This window comes from Coturnix japonica, chromosome 29, assembly GCF_054131305.1.
Source record: "Coturnix japonica strain WE chromosome 29, WE-NBRP24, whole genome shotgun sequence".
NCBI classification, from domain to species: domain Eukaryota; kingdom Metazoa; phylum Chordata; class Aves; order Galliformes; family Phasianidae; genus Coturnix; species Coturnix japonica.
In genome coordinates, this window is record NC_140691.1 from 5,716,156 (window position 1) to 5,736,009 (window position 19,854).

Genomic DNA, 19,854 nt, shown 5'->3' on the forward strand with positions numbered 1-19,854 from the left:
TAGATCAGACCCACATCTACCCCACAGCAGCTCCTGCCCCATATATCTAACCAACATCAGCGCCATAGCATCTCCTGACCCATAGATCTGACACACATCACCCCCACAGCAGCTCCTGCCCCATAGATCTGACCCACGTCTTCCCCACAGCAGCTCCTGCCCCATAGATCTAGCCCCCATCAGACCCACAGCAGCTCCAGTCCCATAGATCTGACCCACATCATCCCCACAACAGCTCCTGCCCCATAGATCTGACCCACATCTGCCCCACAGCAGCTCCTGCCTCATAGATCTGACCTACACACTACATCCGGATCTCACTACAGCCTCCCTTCAGGAAGTTAGAGAGAGCAATGAGGTCTCCCCTGAGCCTCCTCTTCTCCAGGCTGAACAATCCCAGCTCCCTCAGCCTCAACTCATACGGCCTGTGCTCCAGACCCCTCACCAGCTTTGTTGCCCTCCTCTGAACGCGTTCCGGGGCCTCCGTGTCTTCCTTGCACTGAGGGGCCAAAAACTGAACACAGCACTCGAGCTGCGGCCTCATCAGTGCTGACAACAGGGGGACAATCACCTCTCTGCTCCTGCTGGCAACACTGTTTCTGATGCAGGCCAGAATGCCCTTGGCCTTCTTAATATACAGCAAAGGAATCTCCTGAAAAGGAAACCAGAATATCTGGCAACATGAAACAAAGTTCTGATTCATAAAAGACTGGCAGCAAGGCCTGAATCTCTTGTGTAATCTGCTCTTGATTTATCCCATTAGCACTAGGTGGAATGCAGAAGCTTCCTGAGACGTGATAATCAAAACCTAGTCCAATGCCTTTAAAAAAGCCTTTAAGAGATTACTCCTCCTTGGCTGTTTAAAATAAACTTAGGTAATACAAAATGTTGGAAAATTTTTGGACAGCTCCCCAGGGCCGGGCTTTGGAAGGCCGTATTGACGAGAGTCAATCAAGCTCCGGCTGCAGGCGTATATGTGTGTGCCAGTTCTTCAACACAGTAGAAATCACAACTTGCTGCGTGATCAAAATTCTGCATGTGCTACTCCTGAACCCCAATTACTTCCAACGGTGTTAAATTACCCCTTGATCTCAAAGCTGAACAAAACAACAAAATGCCACACCAATACTGAGTACATAAAAACAAACAACTCCTTGGGCCTCAAGGGGAGGATGATGCACAGGCCACGGCTGCCAGCGTGCAGCTGGGCTTCCCAGGGCAAACAGCAGCACATGGTGCATCAGAAGCTGAAAGAACCCTCAGGGAAGAGAGGCCAACTCAAGGGGCTGAGCACGGGACACCCTTCTTCCTGCCGGGCTGCTTCCCCTCCTCTGGTTTCTTTCTGTCAGTCCTCAGAGAGCAAGGAGATGCTCACAGCCTGTCACCAGCACTTACGGGTTGGCTGAAAGGCCACAGGTTGGGAAGACCAACAAGGAAACGGGGGAAAACCTGCACCATGTCAAGGGAGAGACGTGAAGCCGACCGCTTCATCGCCCTGTGATTGCCAGCCCGAGCGAGGGACGTTCTGACCAGCTACTGAAAGAGGCAGCACCAGGTTTAGAAAGTTCGCTTCAATTTTATTGCGTACAAGAAGATTTGGCTTGTATTTATTACCCCGCCCACACCCCAAAATGAAGCCCCAGTGCCCAGGATTTCCGCTTAGCAATCAGTCACTCAGCCTCCAGTCAGACCCAAGGAGAAGCCAAACCCCAGGGCTACGTCACCTCCTCCCTCTCCAGTCCCAGCCAGCCCTATTTCAACCTAACCCTACACTAGGCCTGGACCTCAAGAGACACACCCTGAAGGAACGCAGCGTCTCCAGCTCTTGCCGTACACCAAGTCCTGCACAGGTGAAGCCCTCTTTGCTTCTAACGCAGCACAAGTCCTTCCTGTCCAGTTCACTTCCATCATCTCCACCGTCCATGACAGGGAAAGCACGGCTGTGCCGGTAAACTGGACTGTTCAGTCAGCAGCTTTTGGTGCCACCTCCGAGAAAGCGCTGCAGGTGGTTCTGCTGTCCTTTGTAGCTTCTTGCTCAGGCCATCATCGTTGCTTTCTGCTTTCCTTCTCGGCTTTCTTCCTCAGCTGAGCAGCGCTTGCCTTGCCTCAGCTTTCTTCACTCTCTCCCAAGTCTCAGTCCCCAAACTCTCCGAGTCCTACAAGAATCAATTCGGAAACGCTCAGGGAACCTTCTCAGCAAACAACTGGTTGGCGGCTCGCTTTGGGAGCTCAAGTCACCCTGCTGGGCACGTTGGGCTGCCAGAACTGGGAACCGCCTTCCTGACAGTCGGGCACACAAGAAACTCCACCCCTGTCTCGTTCCCCAAATCCCACACAAACCAGAGCCTAAAGCCCTTTCCTGCAAGGCGGTCCCTGCACGGGCGGGAGGACCCTCTGCCTGGCAGCTCATAGGGAGCAGCAGTAGCTACAGGATAAGACTGAGCTGGCACCTCCAGGCTGCTGGCAACAGTTACAGATGGTTTCCTCCCACCCAGTTGCCCGTGCCTTTCTCCTATCCCATGAGAGCACCACTTACTGCCTTTGGGAACTTGGAAACTTGCAGCATGATGGCCAGCACAGAGAAGCTGCAAAACGGCTCCGTAGAAGAGTCTGTGGCGCAGCATGTTCTTCATTAGCATGGGCTCAGGGATCTCAGGTGGCCAGAAATGCAGTTCAGCAGCCATAGCACAGACAGCCTGCTGCTCTACTGCTCTCACGGAGGCTTCCTGCTGTGAGGGGGAAAAAAGAGGCATCTTTTTGTGTGCCCCCGTGGTGCAGGTGTAGGAATGCTGCATTGCAACACCGGGGCCCGGGTGTTCGAATCCCCCTGTGGTGCAAGTGGTAGAAGTGCCACCCTGTAGCACAGAGGCTGGAATCCCGGGGGTTGGACTCGATGATCTCTAAGGTCCCTTCCAACCCGCACGAGACTATTACTATTACTATTACTATTATTACTCTCAGGCACTGTGATGGAGTTACTTCCTGCTAGAAACATTTCCAGGCTGACTTAGAGAAGTGCTCTGAAGCTTGGTCACTTTGGGCTACCGACCCAAGAACAAAGAGGGACAACAAACTTGCATTTCAATTGCCCTTTAGCGCCTGCCTCGGAGAAGAGCCCTCAGCCTTCAGTATTGCTGCACTTACAGGTGAGGGGAAGAGAAGCAAGAGGACGGGTGGGTGTCAAAGAAGGGAAAATTTACCAGGCAAGAATAAATCTCAGCTCAGCTATCCCTGAGCTCCATCACACACATGTGAATACTGCCTTACTAATATGAACAATAACATCATTCACACAGCTAAATTTACTCACATTCACGTACCTGGTTGTGGACATGTTCGAGGCCTCGCTGCTGCTGTGCTGTTCAATGCCGGCCACAGCAATAAAGCGTGCAGAAAGCCCATCTGTTGCAGACAGAGGAGTGAGCCGTGCTTAACCAACACCGCTTCAGTGCACGCTTAAAGTAAGGCACACCTACCTTGCGCTGGCCATGCAGGAAGCTCGTGACGCAGCTCTAGACGGCTCTCCTGAGGCCCAGCTTCATTTCACGGCCACTCACGCTCTGCTGCTGGACATTCTGCAACGGAAAAGCCACCGGATGCAAATCCCATCCCTCGCAGATGGCATCAGACCTCTGCTCTCATGGCAGTCGCACTCACGGCTCCGGGGGAGAAAGCAGACGTGTGCTTACCGAGCGAGCGCTGTTTGCTGCCAGCTGCTGGTAGGAACCCACGCCCAACCCTACAGTACCAACAGTAACCTATGCCTAACTCTACTATGGGAACAACAATCTACTCCTAACACTAAAGAATGAAGAGGAACAAACTCCTAACAGGAAAACACCAACTACTAACACTAAACCTACTCCTAACCTACTCCTAACACTAAAAAATGAACAATAAGCAATGCCTAACTCGAAAACACAAACAATAACCTATGCCTAACTCAAAAACACTAACAACAACCTACACCTAACTCTAAAACTAAACTAAACCCAAAAACCAACTATAGAAACAGGGACTGGAACAAACAGGGTAAAGATAGGACTGGGGGCCCACAGAATGTGGCTGCAGAATAGGCCCAAAGGAGGAACAGATGTTACAAAAAAGCCACCCAGCTAATGCAGGGGGCGGGGGCCGTGCAGCGGGTAAGGAGCTCAGCGCCTGGACCAGCCACGGTGGAGCTGTGACCATGCCAGCGCGGGGCCTGGCACGGTGGTGTGGTGTCAGGCCAGCTATGCCACGGGCGGATCCGCCTCCATGGGCTCCTCTGCGGGTGGATCCACCTCCATGGGCTCCTCTGCAGGTGGATCCACCTCCATTCGCTCATCTGGAGGTGGATCCACCTCCATAGGCTCCACATGGGTGGTGGTCACGGGGCTGGTCCAGGCATGATGGAATATGGCTCTCTTACCCCTCCTCTGCCTGGTGGTCATGGCGGGCCCCCTCCTCCTTCTCACTCCTAGGGCCCCCAGCTCCATCCTCCCGCCTGAAACAGGGAAAACTTCTACCCTAGCCCTCTTAGCTGCCGACATGGCTGCTAACTGCCACAGCTGTCAGAGGCGAGTGCGTTGCGCGCGGCAGCAGTGACCAAGGTGACGTGGAGAGGGTTCTAAAATGGCAGCCACACTGCTGGCACTGGTGTTCCACATAGGATGAGGAGGGGGCTGGTAATAGCAGGACAAGGGGAAACTGATTTAAGTTGAAAGAGGTAAGATTTAGGTTGGATGTTAGGGGGAAAGTTGTTTACTAGGAGAGTGGTTAGGCCCTGGAACGGGCTGCCAGGGAGGTTGTGGATGCCCCGTCCTTGGGGGTGTTCAGGGCCAGGTTGGACAGGGCCCTGGGCAACCTGATCTAGTAAAGGTGTATGTTTGGTGGCCCTGCCAGGCAGGGGGGTTTGTTCTTCATGATCCATGAGGTCCCTTCCAACCTGGGTCATTCTGTGACTCTGTGATACTGGTGTGTGGCTGTTTGTCCCAGCGCGCTGACCTTTTGTCTTCAGGTTCACCAACAAGACTGTAGCTGATTGATGGAGGAGGCAAGTGATGGGTGCTACTGTGTGACAATCAACATCACTTTGTGGACATTTGAAAGCACCTTCCTCCAGAGCTGTTCACCTCCAGAAGAGGGTGCTCAGAAGTGTTTACTGGCAGAAGATCTGGCAGCTGCCCCCCCCCCCAACAGGCCCCAGCCCGGCCTGAGCCACGTGACAGTGACAGGAAGTGCTTCCTGCAGGCGGCGGAGAGCACTTCCGGGCCATGGCGGCCATGAGCGGGGCCGGGAGGAGCGGGCTCTGTGCTGCGAACGGGGTCGGGCCTCGGTGCGGGGGCACAGAGGGGCTGTCGGGGGAGGAGCTCGCGGCGCTGCCGGCACCCAGAGGCGGCTCCCGGGCGGCTCCACGGTCTCGCTGTGCTGCGGAGTCACCCGGCCGGCCCTAAAAGCCTGGAGGCAGAGCCTGAGCCGGCCCCGGCCCGGATCGTGTGGTGCGGCTCCGGCCGTGCTGGGCTGTGCGGCACCAAGAGGAAGACGGCCGTTCGTTTGCCGGCCGCTCGCTGGCTGTAAGATCCGGGTGGCGCCGAGGCCCGGTTAAGAAACGGCGTGGATGAAGGTTTGTACGGATGGAGTGGGTCTGGATTGCAGTGAGCGGGACGAGTCCGGGCTGCGGTTTGGCGTGGTTGTGTTGGTTGCTTTGAAGGGCTGCCGTCATAGGGCGGAGGGAGGGAGAGGGAGAGGGAGGGATGAACAGGGAAGCAGAAAACAGATGCTCTGCTGGAATTCAGAATAAAGGGGGGCTAAAAGGGGGATAGTTAAAGGTAGTTTACAGAAAATGATTTAGTTAGAATAACAAGGAATGGAGACAGTGGGTCTGGAAGAGCAGGAAGGATGAAGATTAAGGAGTGAGAACTCCCTGAGACACCTGGTGAGAAGGGGATTAGGTGTTGCAACTCCTCTTTTGATATTTGCATCTCCCTGACAAGATGGGCGATAACAAGAGGGGGTCTGCATGATAAAGAATGTGTATTAGAATTAAGGGATGCATGTTAGAATTACGGGAAATCATTGACTATGCATGAGGTGTACCTATATCTGTATCACGGTTTTACAAGTTGGTGTGCAAGTTTGGAGGAGCTATCCCCCTTGCACCCAGCGCTGGAATAAAACATACCTGCTTTATAACCCATCTCTGGATTATAGAGTTTGATTCCGCAAGTCAGGGAGCTTTGAACAGTGCGGGCAGTCAGGAGCACGCCGCGTTTCTGCCTGCTGTGTTGGCGCTGCCGTAAGTCTTTGTGTCCCCAGGGAGGCTCTCCCTGGGGGTGTCCCGATTGGAAGGCAGGATTCAATCCCGCCGCAGCCCGTCCATGGCAGGCAGACGCTTCTCTCCTCTGCTCATGGGACTCAGCAGTGCCAGGGGTTTCACAGCGCGTGTTGCAGTGGCTGGCAGCCTCCGTGTGTTTTTCTGTTGCAAACAGGATCCCATGGTGGAGCCGAACTAGAAGCAGACGTTGGTGTCTTGTGGCAGGAGCAAGGGCAGTGGAAGCGCTGCCCAATGCCGGGCGGTGGTGACTTTTATGAGAGCAGGGGTCTGATACCATCTGTGAGGGATGGGATTTGCATCCAGTGGCTTTTCCGTTGCAGAATGTCCAGCAGCAGAGCGTGAGTGGCCGTGAAATGAAGCTGGGCCTCAGGAGAGCCGCCTGGAGCTGCGTCACGAGCACCTTGTGTGTGTGCTGGCCATCATGCTGCCAGTTTCCAAGTTCCCAGAGGCAGTAAGTGGTGCTCTCATGGGCTGAGAGAAAGGCACGGGCAACTGGCTGGGAGGGAACTGTCAAATACAAGATACGAAATACTAAAGTATTGATGCTACAGATAAAGCTCAGTTTGCATTTTTGTTAGAGTCTGTGACAACAAATACAATGTCCCTGAAGAAATGGCTTTTTTGGCCATTAAAAGACAAAATGCAATCTTTTGATTTGCACAAAGCAGTAAAAACAACACTGGAGCGATTTTCTTTATCCTTTGACAGAGTCTCTGGGTCTTTAATGTCCCTTCCCACCCAAACCATTCCACAATAATATATTTCCACAATGTAAATGTGAAAATATCTGCCATGGTCTCCTGCTGCTCTAGATGACTGGGAATCCTCAGCGTCCATAACAAGCCCAGGGGGAGCCTGGTCCTTGCGGTGGAACAGATCTACCCAGTGGGACACGCTCCCAGTAATTCTTCCCCAGCAGCCTGGCACTCACCCACTAAGGGGTGCCACAAGCACCCACTCTATGCAGCCCTGAGCCCACCTAGAGCCTTCAGATCCCATCAGAAATACCATTCAGCTATTTGAAATTGCATTCCCTGAGGACACACTCTCACTGTTGTAAAGTCCACTTATCATACCGTCCTATTCTTTTGTCTCAAATCAAAATATTCACCCTGTTGTCTATTTACATAGGATTCTACGATTCAGTTGCTAAACTGGCTATACATCATAGATGCCATGCTTACATCAGACCCTCTCCATTAGGAGGGATCCAGCCTGTACACTAAATATTTAATTTGTGTTCTGAAGTGCTCTGAATTGATGTACTTTCTAATTTCCTAAGGGGTTCACACTGTTCACATCAATTGGATACTTCTTCCCAGCAACAAAACCTAAAGGTAACAACTTCCAGCAGCAAATACACACATATCAGCACTGGAACAAAACGAAATGAAACACATTACAATTTACTCCAAAGACAATGAAATTCTGGAAATATAACCTTACTCTCAATTCAAGATATAGATTCCTCTTTTAATAAATTGGTAGTTTAGATTGGAAATACTTGCTTTTGAGTATGTGTGAAAATTGAGATGAGCTTCTTTCCTCAGGAGGGAAATTCTCAAGCAGTATTGCAAGGAGTGATTGCCCTTCACTTTCCAGTACTACCTCTCATTATCTCCGACAAGCCACTAACACAGTGGAAACATTTTGGTGCAGCTTGAGATCGTTCCACAGTTCTGAAGCACTTCCCATGACAAAAGGTTGTTGAAACTTTCTTTGACTTGGACTGAAGGAGAGCACCAGCAAGTGGCAGAGCAAACATCTGCTGCTTTTTGTCTTCAAACAAAACCATGCACATAAATAAAAAGAGCAGCATCTCCATGACCACAGCCTTAGGTAACAGTGCCACTATTTTCTCTAGAACTACATTAGTCTCAGTCGGAATCCACACACAGAGTGGGGATTTACACACAAAGTAAATTGCAAAATGCTGATCAAGGCATCGGAGTCGCTAATTGCTTTTCACAAAGCAGGACTTTGCTAACCCACAGCAACTCTGCAGACTCATCGTTACAAATAAGCATTGCAGCATTTCAAAAAGTACTTTGATTTTTGACACACAAAAGTTAACACGCCAATAAGGAAAAACTGAAAAGAAAACTCACAGGGGTGTGCCAAATTATATGTTACGTACAGAGCAAAGAACAGTAGAAAGCAAGGCTTGTTTCCCATTATGACCTGCATGTCAAGCAAGGGAATTCTAAAGGAGAAGAGTTTATTAGCGAAGCCCTTTAAAGACAGAGAGACTCAAGCTGCTGCTCTGTCAGACTGCACAAAAGCCCATACATGCACCCTGTGGTGATATTCTGTGTTGTTTCAATCTGAGGATTAAACTCAGACCCAGCCTGGACAGCATCTCCACATTTACTCAGTGTTTTGAATTTAGCTTTTCCATGATTACGGAAGCTGCGAATTCAAACATACAGTTCAGAGAATGCTTTTGGTTGGAAATGACCTTTAAAGCCCATCTAACTCCAGAAGATACCTGTCAGGTTGATCAGGTTGTTCAAATGGAGTAAGTAATTAGAGAAGTGTTAATAAGAAACATTTTTCCTTCTACAATTTCATCCCTTTAAACATATGATTAAAGAGGGGTTTGTTGAGGTTTTGCTGGAAAAGGACTAAAGCTAATTCTTTTGACTGATTCTATCACAGGCCTTTAGATATGGTGAAGGAGCTTCTTATCATAGCTGTTTCCTTACTCCCCAGAATTACTCCTGATGGAGGTGGTATAAAATGTGTAAAGAAGTTCTTTTCATTTCACACTTCTCCCCAAAATTTCCACATCATTCCATTTTTCCCTCCCCATTCCTTCAAGCGTGGAACTGCTGGAGGAGACTGTTCAGTGCCTTCAAGAACACAAAGTAGAAGGGGAGAAGCAGAAGATCTAACTACTGCAATGAGGAATTTATTACTAGAGCATTTTAGTACAATTTATTTATAATGATTTTTATCACATGTTTGAACTGACTGCTGCTCACTGATTCGTGAACACTACAGACCTTTCATGTCACCTCTGGTTTCATCTACATAAATCATTTCTGGTCTACAGAGTAATTTCCCAGTATTAAAAAAGAACTATATGCAAACTTCTGTGAACACAAAAGACAATGTTTTTCATATCTTTATATAATTGTATCTTGTAAGTCACAGACACCTCTAAAAATAATAGAATTATTTGTGATAATAGAATATGAACTTAATACTGTCCTGTATTTTCATTGTTATTTACATTAGAAAATGTTTTTGTTTCTGTTTTTTGTTTGTTTGGGTTTTTTTGTTTGTTGGTTTGTTTTTTGGTCAATTTTACTTAAATGATAAAAGAAAAAAAATATGAATATGAAAGTAAACTAAAAACTCAGTAATATGTTTTCAGCATGCATATGCCTGTTTACTTTCAGGAAAAAAATTATTTTAATCTCATTTAAATGGAAAGAACACATAAAGTGGAAAAAAAGTCCCACATTAAAAAGAGAACAATTAATCACCCACTTTTCTGTAGAATATATTTGTGCTTCAAGTAAATCTGAAATAAAGGTATTCTGGAAATTCTTTACTTGCATTCTAAAAAGAGTAATGGTGCTCTGCTCGAGTCAGCTTGCTAAAACAATTGATTTCTTGCTTGTTTTGCCTTTTCTTTTGGAGTAGCTTATTTTTATTTCTCTATCCTGCTTCCTGGAGATGATGTAATGATGCTTGGGATTCAGTTCTAAGAAAATCATTTCTGTTGAACACACAGAAAGAATTGGCTTTCAGTGCAACTTGGGATTTTGCTGCAGAACAGAACAACTGAACACAATTACTGTCCAGGTTTTCTTAACTCAAAAAAAAATTTCAAGGAGCCAAGAACAAGTATACAGTCCTTTTAAAATGCTGGTGTATCAGTGGTTGAGAATCTACACTTTGTATAGGCACTGAGATGCATTCACTCTGTCTTGTGATCGTGTCATTGTCTGTATGATTGCATTCTTAATCTATATTCCAGACATAACATAGATGTTCACATCTGTAGGTATATGCACACTTACTAATTTTGAATGCATGTCCATTTCTTTCTGTGGGATTAACTTAATCATGCAGTTTTGCATTTGCATTTGGCAAATGCTTAAAAAAAACATTATTAATTTGGTCAGAGAAGTAAATGTGACTAGTTTAAGCAGGTAAGATGTGGAAGGACTTCACAGAACATAAAAAGAATATTACCATCAATACACAATAGCCATATTACAATCAATATTCTTTCATTCTCTCTACTTTAAACAATATTGGTTCAAGAAGTCAATATGGCCCAATGAATATATGTCTTCATAACACTGTATCATTTGGATTGTTGATGTAAATTATTCTTTCCTCATTTAATATAGTATTTTCAATGCTTGTCTTGTTCCCCCAACAATCTATTCACTCAGTTAGTTACTCAATATATGAGTACAAAAGGATAGATATCCAGCAGGTAGTATAACCTAGCAGCATACAAAATCCAGCACTGTCCTATCTAAAAACATGGGTTCTTTGGCTATCATCAGCATCACTTTTGCTTTGTTATCAGCATAGGAAATTACTTCAACAAGTGCTCATAAATAACTCCTTCACAAACCACTCTCCACCTGATTCCCTTCTCCAGTTGTTTTTTATTTCCTTCTTCCCCCAGCTAAGACTCATTAAAAAAATGAGCATCTGTCAGCTGGCTCACAGCTTACTTTCTTAGTGCAGCAGAGGAACATAGTACATAAAATCATCAGAGAATACTAATACCACAACAGTGAGCTTTAAAAAGTTTCTCTGTAAAGTTTCTGTCAAAATCAATCTACACAGCTAGGCTCATCACAGCAACATAAATATGGACTGATGCATTAATATATTGAACAAAAAGAAAGCTAAATACTGAAGGATTGAGGTTGCTTAAAAATGAAACTGGACATAAGCAGATTTGCTTTCATTTTCTCTCTACCTAGGCAAGACTTCCATACTGTTTTGGTTTGGAGCTTATTGTATGTACGGTACAAAAGGCAAGGCAAAGAAAACAGTATTGAATGCAAAAATTCTGTTTACCTCCCTGAAAATCAGCATACTACTTCAAATATAAGCTGATATTAACTATGAGGTGTTAGTAGGATCCTGAGCTTCACACACCCCAGGCCAGAGAAGGAACACCGACAACACATAATGCATCCTGATAATAAGCATCTGTGAAAGAAGCTGTTAATCAGAGCAACAACTGGGTCATTTAAAATTTCAGATCATGGGAGTTAATAACACCATTTTACATCAGACTTCATTGATTTTCACAGGAACATTTAAAAAGCCTTCTAGTATTAGAATTTAAAATTGTTCTATGCCCACCTTAGAAATGTTCTTCAAATATTGCTGCATAAGGACCAAACACATCCATTTTTATATATAAAAAAACATGCATGCAAATACAGACACAGTTCAATTTAAACAATTATGTTGAGTTGAGCATGCAAAATAATGAATGCTTAAAGGACGGTTGGGTAACACTCAGCAAAGTTTAAGCTACTTTACAAGTTCAAATAATGCCATTCTGTCATAATAAAAATAATAATCTGAAGTCAAATCAACAAGGTTCAGATTTCTGAGGCTGTCACCATGCTTTTTTCACCATTGTGAACTGCAGCTTATTTCCACCTAAGTCGAGCATTCTAGTTTTCCTGCATAGACTTGAATAAGTCTCTAAGACTGTCTTGTTCATGTTTTAAAGACTGTTTTTAGCCCAGATGATTAGAATAAAAGTATTTTAAAAGTATTCTGAGCATACTGTGAGGTCCGAGTTTATAGAGGTCATATACAGTGCTCCAGAATGACAATTACATTAAGCTCCATACAGCAACTTACAATAAGAAAAAAGGAAAGAGTCAGAGAGGAGGATAGGGTGTAACTGTATAGAAAGGGATTTATAACAAGGATCAGAGAGCAGAAAACAGAACCAGGGGGGGACTAAGCGGTATTGTTACTTTCTTTAAAGAAAATGCAAAGAGCAGCATGCAGATAGAGTTGGAGAGAGTGATACTAATGGTTCGGTTCCCCTTTAAACCACCCCAGCTGTTTTAAAGAGACAAATCCCATAGCTTCTCATTGCAGCCTGTGTACAGGTTAGATGAGTACCACTGAAAATATACAAGTACAACGCATAAAGACTAGCTTCAAAGCTGAAAAAAGTTAAAGTACACATACTTTATAATCAGAATTGCCATTCATTGTTAATATCTAAAGGCTCTAATATGAATAACATTTTCATTTCAGTAAATGCTTTATTCTAGTAGAGTGGCTGCAGGCTCTGACACCATGAGGCAGTTCGCTGCTCACATGGCTCCCAGCCTTGGGAAGAGCTGTGTCTAAGTGATGTCTGCCATGTAACAGGGACATCCAGCAGCACTGGGGAAAAGGTCCACACATAATCTTATGGAAAATTACAAAGCACATTTCTAACCTACTAAGTTCCTCATGTGTCAGGAAGAGGCACATCTTCACGCGACACAAAGGCACCATGAGCCACAAGCTGACTGCAAGTAGATGTAATGGGTAACAGTGGGATAGAAAGACACATTAACCTCTTACCACAACACATTTCATTCATAAATTACAAAGTCACACATTAAGTCAAACAAACAGTTGAATACTTTCTTCCCTTCTATTTCAAAGTGTGTTTTCACAGCAATCATACTGTGAACATGGGGAAGATCAGTTCAAGAAATTAGGTGTGTTGATGAACGTAGTGAATGGATAAATGTTTAAGAACACTGTACAACTTACTTTATAACTACAGTACACTCCTTATGCTAGCAGATCGTGCAGGCACTGCCAATGCTAAGTAAATTACAAACAAGAGACGTTACTTTTTCTATTTCCAAAACTGGTTTTTCAATTATAAAAACTGAGTGCACACATCCTTCAGTCCCACCACTTCTTCTCAACTTGAACACAGGATTTCAAAATGCTAATCAAATGGTCTTAGTAAATGTAGCTCCGCTAAATAACTCTTTAGATGACACAAAAGCTTCCCACTCCAAAGCCTCTGTTAAAAAAAACAAACTCATGTCTTTACAAACAAACACTATTACTGCATAAGTAAATACATGTGATGAAAAAAACATCTGCAGAAATACGTAGCATTTGTAGAACTTAATGGGAACAGGGAACGAGGCTTGTTTAAACCATCACTTTTAAAAGGGAAGGGTGGGGAAGAGAAAAATAAAGACTCACAACCTGGATTAAGGAAATCTACCCTGTTTATGCAACCAATACACACACAAAAAACTCAAACCTTTTTTTCTAGTTCCCGCGTATTCATAGCATTAATTTGTATCTGAAAGCACAGATATCATAAACAACCAAATGGATAGCGTTTGCTTTTTTGAGACAGTCTGAGGAATGGGGTGACCTTTATCACTACTAAATCTTCATGCTGAGTGTGAAGCAAGTTCCCATAAAGAGGTATTTACTACCAATTCTAGGTAAGTTATGGAAATAACCCTGTATCTACAGTAGCTGCTTAACACCAAGATATTTACAACATTTAACAACAAGCAAGAAATAAACTGAGCTAAATATGTTAAATTCTTAAATTATAGAAATAAAAAGCAGTCCATCATTATGCTAATAAAATAGTAGAAACTAGATTCTGCTTACTGTTTTAAAGAAATTGTGCATGTTGTTGCACTTACCCTTAGTTGTTCTCTTTCACAACTCATCTGTTGATTTGAACTCTGCAGAAGGAAAAAAAGAGAAAAGCTTTGAAAGCATGGCATTCTTGCAACAACAAAGCTGCTAGGTCTGTACAGAATCACTCCTTCAGGAAAACACTTTTTTTTTTTCAATTATTATTTTATTTTACGAGGGTCAAAATAAATAACACCACAGCCTACCACACTGAATTATAAATGTGCTTTTGAAATTCAATTATATGAATACTATTTAAAGATCTCAGCGAGAGTCCAGTTTGGAGAAAAGCTTTCCTTTTCTTCTTTTTCTATAAGAGATCTTTGCTATATTTTGGAGTATCCCACTACTAAGATACTATGGCATATTCACAGTTTTAAGATACAAAGATATAACAACTTCAAGAACAAATGAAATGACAACTCCCAGCTCTGACCTGGTACAAGAATAACCTTAAAGAAGACTGGATTCCAATGCATTTTTACCTCCATACTGCTGTCTTTTAGGAACTGCTACATCTACAGGAAACATTTCAGCATGTGATTTAGTTGCTGAACAACTACTAATTAACAATTAACCACCTCGCTACCAGTTACCATTAGATACAAGTCAGTGGCAGCACAATTTGTGAGGTGATTACCTTGCCAAAAAGAAAGCAGCAACTTGTCTAGAAAAAGAGTTCAAAGAAACTGAGCAGTAGCACTACAGTGCTCATTTCCAACTTTCTTTCTATCATTACAACTTCTAAAGAAACCCTGCCATGGGCACACCTCAAGCCCCAGAAGTTGTGCTCAGAAAGGTGTGATGTTATTGAACCGCCGGTCTCTAGTGAGAGGTTTGGGTTGGTTGGTTGGTTGTTTTGATTTGTTTCATTAAATCATTTCAGAATACAGTAATTGTTGTTACTGAGTGTCATTAACTTTGAAAGTGTAATCATCATTTTTGTAATTAAGGCACATGACAAACATAATTCACAAAACATGAAAAAGAAATGAGATGCTATATTTTTCTAAGGATATTTTTGGGTGTTCAGAGTATGCTTTCCACTGCTTTTCACTTAGAAAATGGAACAATACCCATTTGAACGAGACATTTTTACTCCATGGTGATGACAAGAAGCTGAATTTCTCAGCCAAAGTCAGGTAACTTAGAATAAAACTCTCAGTCCTTTCAGCACAGAAGGATAAGTTCTAACAAACAAATGATAAGGGAAATCTTCTCCATACAAACCAGAAGCATTACAACAAATAGATAGATCAAACATTTGTAGAACGGCACAAGGGTTATAGTTATTGAATATTTAAGCAGTAATTAACTGTTCTCATTAGTCATTACTGCTGTTGTTTTGAATGATGGAACCTTTAAACATAAAATTGACAAATATCCAAAGCCACAGAGAATAGAACAGTATTATACAGGACTGAAATGAATTATTTATGAAAGGTGTGAGTATACAATATGGGGCAGAAAAGACAACGAGATTAAATATGAGCAAGTCAGGAGAAAGAGACCATGTCTTACATGCAACTGCAAGAAAATAAAGAGAACAAAAGCAACCACTTATTTTAAAACAGAGACTTTATACAAGTGAGAGGGTTGTATTTTAAAATATACTTGGCCTCATAGTCTATCACTACATCCAAGCTTTCTAAAAGAAATTGAATAATAAGATAACATGCACGAAAAACCATCTTTTTTAAAATTTATTTATTTATTTACTCTATGTGTGCCAGTTTAAAAGTAGCATCCTGGCAGTACTGAGCACTTAAGGGGAAACATAAATAATGCATTTATAGTATGTAAACCTGAACAGAAAAACCAAAGGAACGGAAAGCCATAACATATTTAATTAATGATCAAGATACCTTTGAAATAAATCTTGAGTACATCCTGCAATTTTAAACAGATAGCTTGTCAGCCCTAAATTTAATTCATTAAATCTCTGAATTGAACCATATGCAATGAACTATTTATTTCATTTAGTTCAAAACTGCGTGAAGAGCCTGGTCAATACGTTGAATGTCATTATGTCAAGCTCTCACGTACCACAGTTTAGAGAAAGAATGCCCAAAATATTGATTCTCTTCAAAGGATTTTATCAAAGAAAAACTTTTAAAGAACTTGAACAATAGTTCAACACCATTTTATAAGACCACTGTCTTATAAAACTCATGCTATGAGGTACTTCCATTTTCAACAAAATAGACCTTTCGGAAATTGTCTGCAACCTGCTGGTGTGATTCTCTTGTGAATTTGTGAACATGAATAGGATGGAGAAGTATGTTTTGTTCTCTTCAAGTAACAGGAGCAGATGGGAGAACTGAGATCTTTTACAAGTGTTTTTTTTTAAGTCATCTACTCCTCACAAGGATATGCAAATCCAGACACTATAGAACTAGTTCCAATGACTTATCACTCTTTCTGTTAATAATTTTCTCTTCATCATCTTATTTCCCTAAAGAATTCAAAAGAAACAGAGTTGCAGGAGAACCACTCTCTGACCAGAAAGGGTACATACCTGTACATTAACACATAAAAATACTGTGTATTTATATAAAATGACTTCTTGCTCATTCATATGAAAACCCAAAATACAAATGAAGAAACATCTATCTGAAGACCTCAGAGTTCCATGAAGTAATGCCTAAGCAAATAACTTATTAAAAATATCAGAAAATGCATAAATGCAGGACAACATAAAGTGGAATAGGGGTTTGGAGAGCTTTTTTTAGTGACTGACAACAACATTAACAGTATCTCAGACATAAAATCACCATTTGCTTACTCAAGGAAGCTTCCTCTTCCATCAGCAGCTTACATTTTTCCTGTGTATCACTCCTGAAGACCCCCATATATTCCCTGTTGAAGAGGCTAATAAGTTGCTGCAGTGCTGAGAGCCTGAAGATTTTTTGTACACACTGAATTTCTATAACAAATGGGTAAAAAGTGTGTACGTCTGTGCATATGCAAATTTTTCCAGAACACGGATCTTTGGGTTTCTCTTGGCAAGGTATGTGCCTTTGCATGCATGGAATTTTAATTTCAAGGGATTTTATTACAACCATCAGTTATTGTGCTGTAGCAGTAGCTAGAGGGACTGATTTATTCTCAAATGCCCTTGGTTTCGTATTGTATATCGAGTAATGCTGCTGTTATAAATATATCTGGGTGAAGAAATGTCTACAGTTCTGTGTGTAATACTAAGCACAGTTAAGGCTTCAAGCATCGTATACAAAAGGGTTTTCTTTCCTACTGGAAGAAACAGGCAATTATTATGGCCCATTGAACTCAGATTAAGCATTTCCATCAAAAAAAAAGAAAGAAAAGAAAAAAGAAAAGAAGGAAAAAAAAAAAAGAAAAAAAAAGAGAAGCATCATGCTACAATCCTTGTAAAGCTGTAAATGCAAATGGGAACAATCTCGTCTTCCATAAAAAATAATCTACGGTTTTATTTGCTTCTTCCTTTCTATTTCTTCTTATCCTCAGCTAGCAAAAGATTCCAAAACAGGAGAACTGTACTGAAGGGAAAATAAAATAAAAATATAAAATCTCCAAAAATAAATCAGAAACACTCTAAAAATTGTTGCTGCATTCAATCAGTGTGTAGGTAATTATTTCCCTGTATCATATTTACTCTTTTAAACAGTTGAGGTTACCCCAAATCCAGTTTTCATCTTTTCTTGGCCTTGGGCTAAGACACATTTTTTTGTTTGTTTGTTGTTTTAAGATCATCTATAGCAATTGACCAACACATACCTGGAAATCTACCTTGGCTTCTGTTTGTTTGCTTTGCTGTTTTTAACAGTTGTACTCCCAAAAGGTGCTGCAGGTCACACAGAGACCTGGGTCACTGAATTTGCCTTTCGCTTCCCGATTCCATACACAAAAACTTGCAGTACTGCAACAAAGCTGGGAAGCTCTTCATTTTCTGAGACCCCTGTAAGCACAAAACCTGCAACATGGCACAACATCAGCCAGCATGGCAGCCGTTCCCCCACTGTATCCCACTGCAAAACCATTTCCCTGATGTTTCTAAGAAGAGTGGGAACCATGAGTCTCTGTTGTGCCTTTTGTGAAATGGACCACTAGGAGAAAAAGTGGTTTACGTCTACTTCGCTTCTACATAACATGACTATGTGACTATCCCTTGAATGCTAACACACTGCTGCCCTTCAATTGGAAACTTCCCTGCAGTACAGTTTCATTAAAAAATGGCAAAAAAAAAAAGTCTCTAAAAATATTTTTGCAAGTATAATTCTAGAAAAAAAGCTTGTGTGGTAAAAATCCTCAAAATTAAATTCTGCACATGTATGTTAAAGAACAACCCCATGAGAAACTTCATCTATATTTAGTATTCAAATAAATACTTCTTTGGTACACAAAAAGCAGCTACAGTATACTTTAATTTCCCTGCATAGCACAGTCTGTGTTATAAGGAATAATCAGAAGGCAAAGACACTGTATTAAAAGAATAAATGGACACTGCAAAGAACATAATTGAAAATACTGTGATGCTAAAGAAATAATCAGCATAAAGTATGTTATCTTCGAATGCAAACACTACCAGACCAAGACCTGCTCATTACATGTATTACACTGTTTACTGCTGCATAAATCATTTTCTTGCATCAAGAGCATACAGTTAATACCAGAATTTATTCTTGTAAAATCTTGTAACTTTGGGGAAATGGATGTTAAGTCTCTGCGTGGAAAAATTAATGCAGTTTGTAGCATGAATACCTATTAAGCGATAAACTCTGAAGGTAGTGTAAATACAAAATGAAGTCAGACACGTTAATTAATGTCTAAGTATCAGGTATTGCTAACTGCTTTTGAAATGAATGCTATGATATGCTATTTCTTATATTCTTTTTAAAAAGTAACAGAGACAATGACTGAGAACACATAATGAAATGAAGTAAATCTGTTTTTCCATACAATAAATTTCTATATTTAAATCAGAAAAAAATGAATACCAGCCTGTTCAGGTGCCAATTATGTATACGGAATACATATAACATCCTGGAAAAATTCTTCAAAGGAAGAGAAGGCTGAAAATAAGGATATCGGTGCACGTGGTCATGGATGTTCAGCCAGTTATGCTACAAACTGCCACTGCAGGTATCACCTGTGTGTCATCAGTAAACATCTGGAAGGTTACCTGCTGCGCCTGTGCGCTGATAAAAACAAGCCACCATCATTCCGTTGTTTATGCTTGACAAATAACAAAAAAAAACCACCAAAACACAGCTTTTATCAAAACATATTGCTATTCTGGACTATTAACCTAATATATTAGTCTTCAACAGATTTATTAGGAAAACTTATTTTATTCATCTGCAAATAAAATAGGAAATCCTACGAATTTTCAACATTAACTACAGTTGGCATTCAACAATTCCTTTAACTGAGATTTAATAAGTATAGTCCATGCTTATATATTTACAGTTACTTTATATTGACATTCTTGTCAATAAATTCTGATTGAAAGAATAATAAAAAGAAATAAAAATGTGAACAGCGTGAAGTGAATTCACTAGGACAGTCAGCTTTCATGCATCACTCCACCTGAATTTTTGGCGGATGGCTTCATTATTTATGAAACATATCTGCACAACTTGTCTTTACATCTTGGGAGAGAATTGCAAGGATACCAATGAAAGATGCAAATTAATCACTAGAATCCACACTGATTTTCAGAAGGAAGTAGGCCTCTAAATGTCATCAATGTATTTTAAATTATCCTTCCTATTTTCTACATTAAATGCAATGGTAGGTTCCGTGATCACTCAAAAACCACACAAATCAAAACACCAGTATTGTACCCTTTGTCACATTTATCAGCTTGTTCTGTA

General features: G+C 42.1%; 1 long non-coding RNA gene across 5 annotated transcripts in view; it reads right to left on the reverse strand.

The window, feature by feature from the left end:
• Positions 1–13,176: 13,176 nt before the first annotated feature.
• LOC146755892 (uncharacterized) overlaps positions 13,177–19,854 on the reverse strand; it is a 152,941-nt gene continuing 146,263 nt past the window's right edge. For 2 of the 5 annotated variants that reach the window (XR_014937813.1, XR_014937811.1), the window contains one exon: positions 13,177–14,046. This is a non-coding gene — a long non-coding RNA (uncharacterized LOC146755892). The remainder of the gene's footprint in view (positions 14,047–19,854) is intronic. The other 3 variants (XR_014937809.1, XR_014937810.1, XR_014937812.1) reach the window with 2 other exon arrangements.